At 35.2% G+C, this 9,484-nt stretch overlaps 1 long non-coding RNA gene across 1 annotated transcript; it reads left to right on the top strand.

Moving 5' to 3' along the window:
• The first annotated feature begins 3,709 nt into the window (after positions 1-3,709).
• LOC137062935 (uncharacterized) lies at positions 3,710-5,397 on the top strand. The gene is made up of 3 exons (XR_010901315.1): positions 3,710-3,755; positions 4,907-4,955; positions 5,281-5,397. It is a non-coding gene; the product is annotated as an uncharacterized lncRNA (long non-coding RNA).
• The last annotated feature ends 4,087 nt before the right edge of the window (positions 5,398-9,484 follow it).

Raw genomic sequence — 9,484 nt, 5'->3', positions numbered from 1 at the left:
ATTTGACACATAATAAACCAATCTCAGCTCAAGCTTAAAGGAATCGTTCACCCTGATTTACTCCCCCCCTCAAGTCCTCCTTGGTGTAAATGACATTCTTCTTTCAGACGAATACAATCAGAGTTATATTAATACGTGTCCTGGCTCGTCCAAGCTTTATAATGGCAGTGAATGGCAGCCCAAAATTTGTAGCCCAAAAAAGTGCATCCATCCATTTTAAAAGTGCTCCACACGGCTCCGGGGGAATAATAAAGGCCTTCTGAATTAAATCGATGGGTTTGTGTAAGAAAAATATCCTCTCGTGATTCAAAACGCTTGTGCAACGCCCGACATCATCGTCACATCATTTATGTTTTTTACGCTGCGTCCGCCGTCAACGCCGTGGCTGTTATGCTTTTTTACGCTATATCCGACGTCATCGTTGCGCCGGAAACTAGTTATTTTCTTATTTTATAACGAGTTAAATATGGATATTTTTCTTATATAAACCCATCAATTCACTTCGGAAGTACTTTATTAACCCTCCAGAGTCATGTGGATTACTTTTATAATGAATAGATGCACTTTTTTGGCTTCAAATTTTGGACAGCCATTTACTGCCATTATAATGCTTGGATTAACAAGGACATTTATTAATACCGCTCTTATTATATTAATCTGAAAGAAGAACGTAATTTACACCAAGGATGTCTTGCCATTATCCATTTAAAATTTGTTAATCAAATCTGTCTTGTTTCACCTTGTCTACACCGGATGTGAGCAGCGCGACAGGACAAAAGAGCCCCTTATAGTCCGTTATGTTGTCTACACTGGATGCGGCGTGATGTGAGCGACAAATCTTTGACAGTAAACTGTTGCCTCTTTCTATTTATGACATACTGACATGAAAAACAAATGTTTTGCAATGTGTGCATTATCGCTTCAATTCAATTCAATTCGTCATTCAATTCAAGGTCTAGAACATTCGGCTGATACACCCCTGAAAATGTTTTTCCCCCAATTAAAGCTTGCTGACAAACAACTTAAAGGGATCCCCTGGTGTTGAGACTTGTATGGCTTAATATAACATAAATGATGTCTCTTACTGAATTATGTAGTAGACAACCCATGAAAGATCTACGTTATTTTAAAAATCGATTTTATATTTGGACCATGGGCGGCGCCATTTTGTTTGCGTTCTAGGTTGATGACGTAGAGTGGTTGAACTCCTCAATCAGCTGGCGTTACCCGTAGCTATTTTTACCACAACGCAACTCGAAAATTGTTTCAGAGTTAAACAAAACCAATGAATTCCTTTGTAATTATACTTAAAACACACTCAAACATACATGTGCACACAAACTCACCTACACAAGTCACAAACAGATCGGCGGGCGCGCACACGACAGGCTGCTCTGTCTCAATCGAGATGTTGGGCTGCTCAGTCTCCACGACAGGGGCTGAATCCGAAATCGACCCTATACCCTTAAATAGGGCATTATTTGAAGGGACGGACATTTGTAGTGTTGTCCGACACCATAGTGGACATGTTCGAGTGCAGTCATTCAGTCTCACGTTCCACCGCAATAACGAGTAAAGCCGATTTACAAACAGCTGTCCGACTTCACGCACTCAAACATACATGTGCACACAAACTCTCTCTCTCACACAGACTCACACACACCCCAACAGATCGGCGCGAACACACACACACACACACACACCCCAACAGATCGGCGCGAACACACACACACCCCAACAGATCGGCGCGAACACACACACACACACACACGCACGCACTGCGCGCGCATACATAACCCTCAATCTCCCTGTGTTGATATCCTGTTCAACACATCCTGTTCCCTAGATAGACTGTTGATAGTAGATTAACTATAATGCCTAATGTGACCAGCAGAGGGAAATATCTAGGTAGGACGATGAGATAAAGTAACGTGAGGAAGAGAGGCAGGATGTTTTGGTGATGATGCATGCGATTGAGACAGAGCAGTCAGTGTGTGTGCGCGCCCGCCGATCTGTTTGTGACTTGTGTAGGTGAGTTTGTGTGCACATGTATGTTTGAGTGTGTTTTAAGTACAATTACAAAGCAATTCATTGGTTTTGTTTAACTCTGAAACAATTTTCGAGTTGCGTTGTGGTAAAAATAGCAACGGGTAACGCCAGCTGATTGAGGAGTTCAACCACTCTACGTCATCAACCTAGAACGCAAACAAAATGGCGCCGCCCATGGTCCAAATATAAAATCGATTTTTTTAAATAACGTAGATCTTTCATGGGTTTTCTACCACATAATTCAGTAAGAGACATCATTTATGTTATATTAAGCCATACAAGTCTCAACACCATGGGATCCCTTTAACATCTTTACAAAATTGAACTGCAGGGTTTTAAATAAGCACACGCCCAATTAAATCAACAATAATCCGTTCCTTATAACAGCGTTTTTTTTATTTATGAAAATTGAAATATGGTGTCTGCCCTGACAAGGGTTATTTTTATATGTGGTGACATACAAACTTTTTTTCCAATGCATATAGAAAAAGGAGCTTGACCAGGTGCAGAAGCCAACAGTCACCATCCTTACTGTCGAGGAGGAAGAGGGAACGTTACCTTTAAACCCACTGGATGCTTTGATTGTCTTTAAAGATGAGGTGGTGATGTCTGCCAAGTCTTCGGTCAGTGCAATACACTTAGAGTACATTAAAGATCATACAGTGCTTTTGCTTTTTGAGGAAACGTACCTTTTTACATAATTTTTTTTATTTTATATGTTTGGTTATTTAAATGTTATGACTTTTTTAAACATGTTTGTGCTGTTTTATTTGGTGAAAAAGTCTAATATTTTTTGTCTAGTTATATTTGTGAACATATGGCATACTGTATTTATGATGTAAATGTTATATTTCAATAAATTACTTAAAAATTCCCTCCTGTTCTGTCTTCATTTTGTACCAATGTTAGCTTGTGCTTAGTCTTATGTAACTTAATCACTTTGAGTTTGATGAACTTAAACCATTTGCCGCAATCTGTTTCCTAAAACCATTTAAGTAACCATGTAGTTGTTAAGACTTAGTTAGATTTGTTACCTGAATTCAAACTGAATTAATAAAATTAACTTAAAATCTTTAAGTTCAGTTTACTCTTAATAATTGATCAACACAACACTAAAATATAAGTTTTAACACTTAAACAACACTAAAATATGAGTTAATTTAACTCAATGTATATGAGTTTTCAGTACTCATACTTAATGGTTTTAAAACTTAATTGGTTTGAAGCAATCGGTTTCCTCAAATGGTTTGAGTTACCGTAACTTGTTGGGTTTTACAGTGTACAAATAAAACATTTTCAGGACTGGATGACTATTAACAGTCTTCATTTATGTCAGTGGGGGGTGCTGGTGCACAAGAGGCCATTTGAACATTTTTGACATTTTGACAGTGCAGCCGACCTGGAACTTCGTCTGGTAAGTAACATTACATATTTGTATGCATATTGATTCTAATTATTTAAAATGATTTAGAATAGCTGACCACGATTTAGATATTGAATTTATTTCTCAACATTTTACTACGTTGTGTACAATGTAGTTCGGGACATGATACTGTTAATTTAAATACAGTAGTACGAAATGACCGCGAAAAATAACATCAAGCTGCCATTTTATGAAGAACTCTTCAGTTCCCTGTGCACTTTTGAGAGCGCAGGCCGCATCGGGTTGTTGTCTCTGTCAGCAAAGTGTTCGCCATAAATATCTGGTTAGTGATGAATCTTTATATATTTTTTAATGCAAACAAATGATCAGTAACAGGTTACCGTTAGTTTAAATAAGAACTGCCCGCGGCATGTTGTATATTAACGTATGTAAGGCAAGAGCGGATTTCCTTCATGTTGAAAGCTTATAGCCTAACGTTACATGATTAGTAAGGTTAAATGTGATTTATTGCATACTCTTATAAGGTCAGAATAATTTAACATGAATCATTTTGCCATTTACCAGCGCCTGCGCGGTCATTAGGGTTTGGAATTGAAACGATCAATCCTGAAATCTGATACCACAGGTTTGGACTCGGATTATTGTTATAAAAATAAAATTTCGATTGCTCTTATCGATTTATTCGCGCTTATTATCGTGTAAATCACAACTTTATTCTGTACGTCTTTGATGACCTGAACTGGCGATCTGCCAGGACCTTGTGCAGTTGCGCGCTCATTTAACGTTAAGGTTACCTCAGTCTATCTCGGTCTATCTGGACTGAGGGAAGCGTTCAAAAGTGTACTTTTTTTGTCTAAAGACAAAGCTAGGTGTGACATTTACATTATTGTCTGCTATAATATCGTAATTGTTGTTCTGACTTGGTTACTCATGTGGGTGGGGTGGGGGACGCATTGAAAGCTCAAATTGCGTGATATCACAAAAGCGAGAGAGACGTTTTCCCCAATAATGTGATGATAAATTAATTGATTTTAAACAACAGTCCAAAAAAAAATATTAATAAATTACATAAAATGATAAATTACACTTTAGACATGATTGTGTATGTTTTTGCTCTTTTTCTACAAAAAGTTTTTAACAAAGCAGGAGCAGAAATTATTAAAGCAACACTGCAGTGTTTTGTTTCTGAATAAATCTGTTTTTGAACGAATCATTTGAGTGAACGATTTAATAATTTATTATTAAAACCGCCACTTGCTTTGTTTCTAAGAGAATCAGCAGTTTTGAACTTGAATGAATGAGTTAATAAATCACCCAACCAGACATATTTGATGCTAACTGCAGTTTTAGTGTGATATTTACACATTTACCTTTTATTTGGAGCTTAGAGTTAGAATTTAGATTTTTTTTTTTGTTAGAAGGCTGTGTTTTTGACTGTATTTTAACCATCTTGTCTCTTCTCTTTGTCCACAGTGAGCTGTTTAAGAAGACTATCCATCTTGACGATTGATGCAAAATTAATGTAAATCTAATCTATTTATCTAACTACTTACCTTGGTCCAATACTGGTGCACATTTTAAACTGATTATTTTCCTTTTTATTATTTTTATTTTTTAATTATTTGCTACATTCTAGTGTTTACAATTATGACAAATTCAATACATCAAAATAATAGGCTAAGAATGACACCAGAAGCCAGGCACATTTAATTTACAAATGGGAGTGCACACTCTTCTGAGAAAAATAAGGTGGATACCATTGGAAAAACTATTTCCCCTAAAAAGGTTTTTTGATTATTAGTTGTATGTCTTGCCACTGATTGATTTGTGCTTTTCTTTTGTTGCAGGATTATCAGAAGTGCTGTTGCTCCCACTTTTTCCCTCACCTGGCCTTCATCTTAACCTGTCTTTTTCTCTTTTTTTACCTGTTGAGGATCATTTTTACTTGATGAAATGTAACCAATTGTTCACTGGTTAAATTATACATTTTTCATAAATATTGTTTTTAATTGTTGTATTAAATTACATCATTATTACTAATGTATTAAAATTATGTTTAAAATACACAATAAACCTTGTGCAGTTAAAGCTTCAATTGTTATTTTTCTATTTGCCTTTAAAAGTTAAAATAATTTTCTGTGGATTTTCTACATATTCTACCGGTTACAAAGCAGCACTATAAAATAAAAAAATAACATTTCATAACTGTATACTACTATACAGTATTAATAAAAATCAACGGTGTAATACTGTACTTCAACATGGTAAAAATACAGTAAAATAATGTTTTTAATTTTACGGTATGCTTAATACTACTGTAGTTAGTATTACAGTAATTTTACTGTTGAATAAAATACAGCAACTACTGGATAATTGTTGCCAGTAAGTTACTGTTAATTTGACAATACATTTTTTACAGTGTACTTTACCATTACTTTTCAGTTAATCTCATGTCAATCTTGAGTACCTGTAGAGTAGTATTGCATCCTTCATATCTCCGAAAAAGTCTTTAGTGTTGGATGGAGTTTGCTTTTCTGGAGCAGCAAGAGACTTGGGGTGTGCATAAGACTGACATGACATCTTCATAATCATGACATGACACGTGTCATGAATATAAAGGAGTTTTTATGCATGTTTATGACAACTGTCATTAAGTGTCATTCGCTTAATTATGTCATTTTTAATGCAATGATGACATTTCGGAGTTGTCTTTGTTATGACAACTTGACATAAACCAATACATCATAACCTGTCAGTGTCTTTGTCATGACAACTTGACATTACCAAGACAACATAACCTGTCATAAACATGACATAACAGATTTTCAAATTTAAGAAACTTACTTAGCTTATAGGGTAAATAAGCTAATTTTATTATTTTAAATAATAAAATAATGTTATTTATTTTAACATAAAATAATTATGGCTTATTTTACACCTTAAACTGTCATGTGGTTGGTTTTGATGTTGACTGAGGCCATTATAATGTCATAAATTTTTTTCAGTGGCACAAGTTTAATTTGTCATTAAAATGTAATTAGGTGTTAATACGCTGTCAAATTATTTTTTAATAACAGCATCATTAATATTTTTCAGTTCATAATGTTTTATTTTATTTTTTAAGTTTCCTCCACCAGCTTCAACAGAAGGTTTGATAATAGACAATTTCAAATGTCTTAAAAATATGAAAAGGAGTTCGAGAAATAAAATCAATCATTTAATTTTTAAGACCTGCCCTCTCACAGAACTGACTCTTAAAAACACAAGGCATGAATTTATACACAGGTGACCAGCACCAATTAACGCAAAAAGGGGAAAACACGTACACAAATAATGGCCATTACACAAAATAAACATATATATATATATATATATATATATATATATATATATATATATATATATATATATATATATATATATATATATAATATCAACATCAAATACACACATAAACAAACAGAAAAATAACACTTTGTCAAATGACTTCACTTTATAAATTATCTTCCGATGTATAAAAATAAGAGGAATAGTCTTTAGAGCCCCACCCCGGGCTGAACAAGGAATGGTTGCGACTAGATCCTAGGCCGGAACATTATATATAGGGCCAACGTTTCCGCCCGAACACCTTTTGACGGTGCACCAGCACACGGGACTCCGCCATAACAAACAGACAAACAAAGAAATGGTAAGAATAAACTCAAACTATTCGTTAAAGAGTGAGCAAAAGTTCAAATAAAGTATATTTAACCCAAAATAACGTTGTTGTGAATTGTTTTTACTTACTGCAAACTAAATTGACATTAAACACCTAAACAAACCAACCTGACTGAGGCTCTGCCAACAACTGTTACAGCGTACACATAACCAGTGGTGCCACCATAGACATCATCAAATAGGTGTATATGTCTATGCCACGCTATCATTTTGAGTTATATTAATAGTTTTTAATGACTCTGTTCTAGAGCTGCAACTAACGATTATTTTTTCTGTCGACTAATCTAACGATTATTTTTTCGATTAGTCGACTAATCTAACGATTGATTTTTTTACTCTTTGAAATTTTTTACAATTCTGTGGCACCCCCTCACATAAGTTACGCTAGAGGTGTAACAGTACAGACTGCTCACGGTTTGCTTTGCATCACTGTTTTTGGTTCACGTTTCAGTACAGTTCGGTATTCGCCATGTTCAGGGGAAAAAGGACTACTGTCAAATGAAAATAAAGAAAATAAGAACAAATAACTTAATACAAGCAGCAGCACAAATAAATACTATTGAGCAAAGATGAGAATAAAATAATACTTTTAAGGTTTTTTAGGTAGGTCTAACATTAGTTTTTAGGTAGAGAAATGGAATAAAGTAATCAAATGTAAAATACCAGCATATTTAACTGTTTAAATTTAAAAATTAATCCTTATTAAACTTACAAAAGCTATTCAATCAAGAGCAGTGAGTGATGTCTTCTTTAGTTTGACATTAAACAGACAGCAGTAAAGGCTACTGTCCCTTTAAGACCCAAGGATAGTTGTCGTATTTTCTGTATAAAGTCTACTTAAGGCACAGTGTAGGCAATGACATTTTGACATACTTTTTGTGTGAGTTTGTCGGTTTAAGCACAGGATTTGAACGATAACTCAATATTTGCGCGCTTTGGAAAGAGTGCAGAGACAGATCTTCTCATTCGCGTCTCCTGGCTACACACGGGTGATGACGGTGAAAATTACTGCTCATATTCGGATGTACGGCAGCACTCGCATGCGTTATACAAAGTTTACAAAGAGAGACCGTTTTGCCCACGTTTTTATTTTATTATCGCTGTTGTTGTAGTGTATACCTGAGAAGTCAGCACGTGTATCCATCGATAGAAACATACATAAAGCATTATTTTGAAGTTACAACCCATATAAAAGATGCGTCATCAGGTGTGAGATGAACCGCGGTGTAAGTGCCTTTTGCTCAGGATCCCGGTTGGGAAACACTGGTCTGTAATTAAATGACACCGCGCTGGTTTGTTTAGAACTGTAATGAGCGCCGTGACCGCGCGCTGCCGCGTGATGAAGGCGTGTCGCAACTCTGTTATTCAACTGCTCTGGTTTTAAAAGCTATGTCATTTCACCAAAATGACATAAAACTTGTTTAAGATTCATGGTCGAATGCAACGCACCGAGTGTGTGTGTGTGAGTGAGTAAGAGACGTGTAAAAGGGCGGAGAGAGTACTTAAGGAAATGCAACTGATATTCGTGGTCTAGGTTTTTGTGATAGAATGGAGAACTTTCTCCATTCCTATAGGAGCAGAAGCCAACATTATGGGAGATGAATGTGTCGTTGCAGCACTACTCTGTACGATTTCCTCAATGATGCCATATTTCAGGTCAAGCTAAATATTCATGACACTGTTATAAAATAATTTGACAGAGTATTGACACTTAATGACATGTTAATGACAAATTCAACTTGTACCACTGTAGTTTAGGTCAAGAAATATATTCATGACAATGTTATGAAATAATTAGACACAGTATTGACACTTAATGACATGTTAATGACAAATTCAACTTGTACCACTGTAGTTTAGGTCAAGAAATATATTCAGGACAATGTTATGAAATAATTTGACACAGTATTGACACTTAATGACATGTTAATGACAAATTCAACTTGTACCACTGTAGTTTAGGTCAAGAAATATATACATGACAATGTTATGAAATAATTTGACACAGTATTGACACTTAATGACATGTAAATGACAAATTAAATTTATAAAAAAATCATGACATTATAATAGCCTAATGACAGCCAACGTCAAAACCTACCACATGACAGTTTAATAATAATAATAATAGTAATAATAATAGATTTTATTTATAACGCACTTTTCATTCCGATGAATCTCAAAGTGCAACAAAGGGAAAAAATAACAATACATGAATAACAAGTAAAAATTACATCTCAACATCATGCCGGACGCTGATGACGCTAGCCTGGTGCAAACTTCAGCCACCATGCAGTTCAAGCCCGAGGGAGACCACCAGTGAGCAGCCGACAC

This window comes from Pseudorasbora parva, chromosome 23, assembly GCF_024679245.1.
Source record: "Pseudorasbora parva isolate DD20220531a chromosome 23, ASM2467924v1, whole genome shotgun sequence".
Lineage (NCBI taxonomy): Eukaryota > Metazoa > Chordata > Actinopteri > Cypriniformes > Gobionidae > Pseudorasbora > Pseudorasbora parva.
This window is presented reverse-complemented; position numbering and strand designations above follow the sequence as displayed.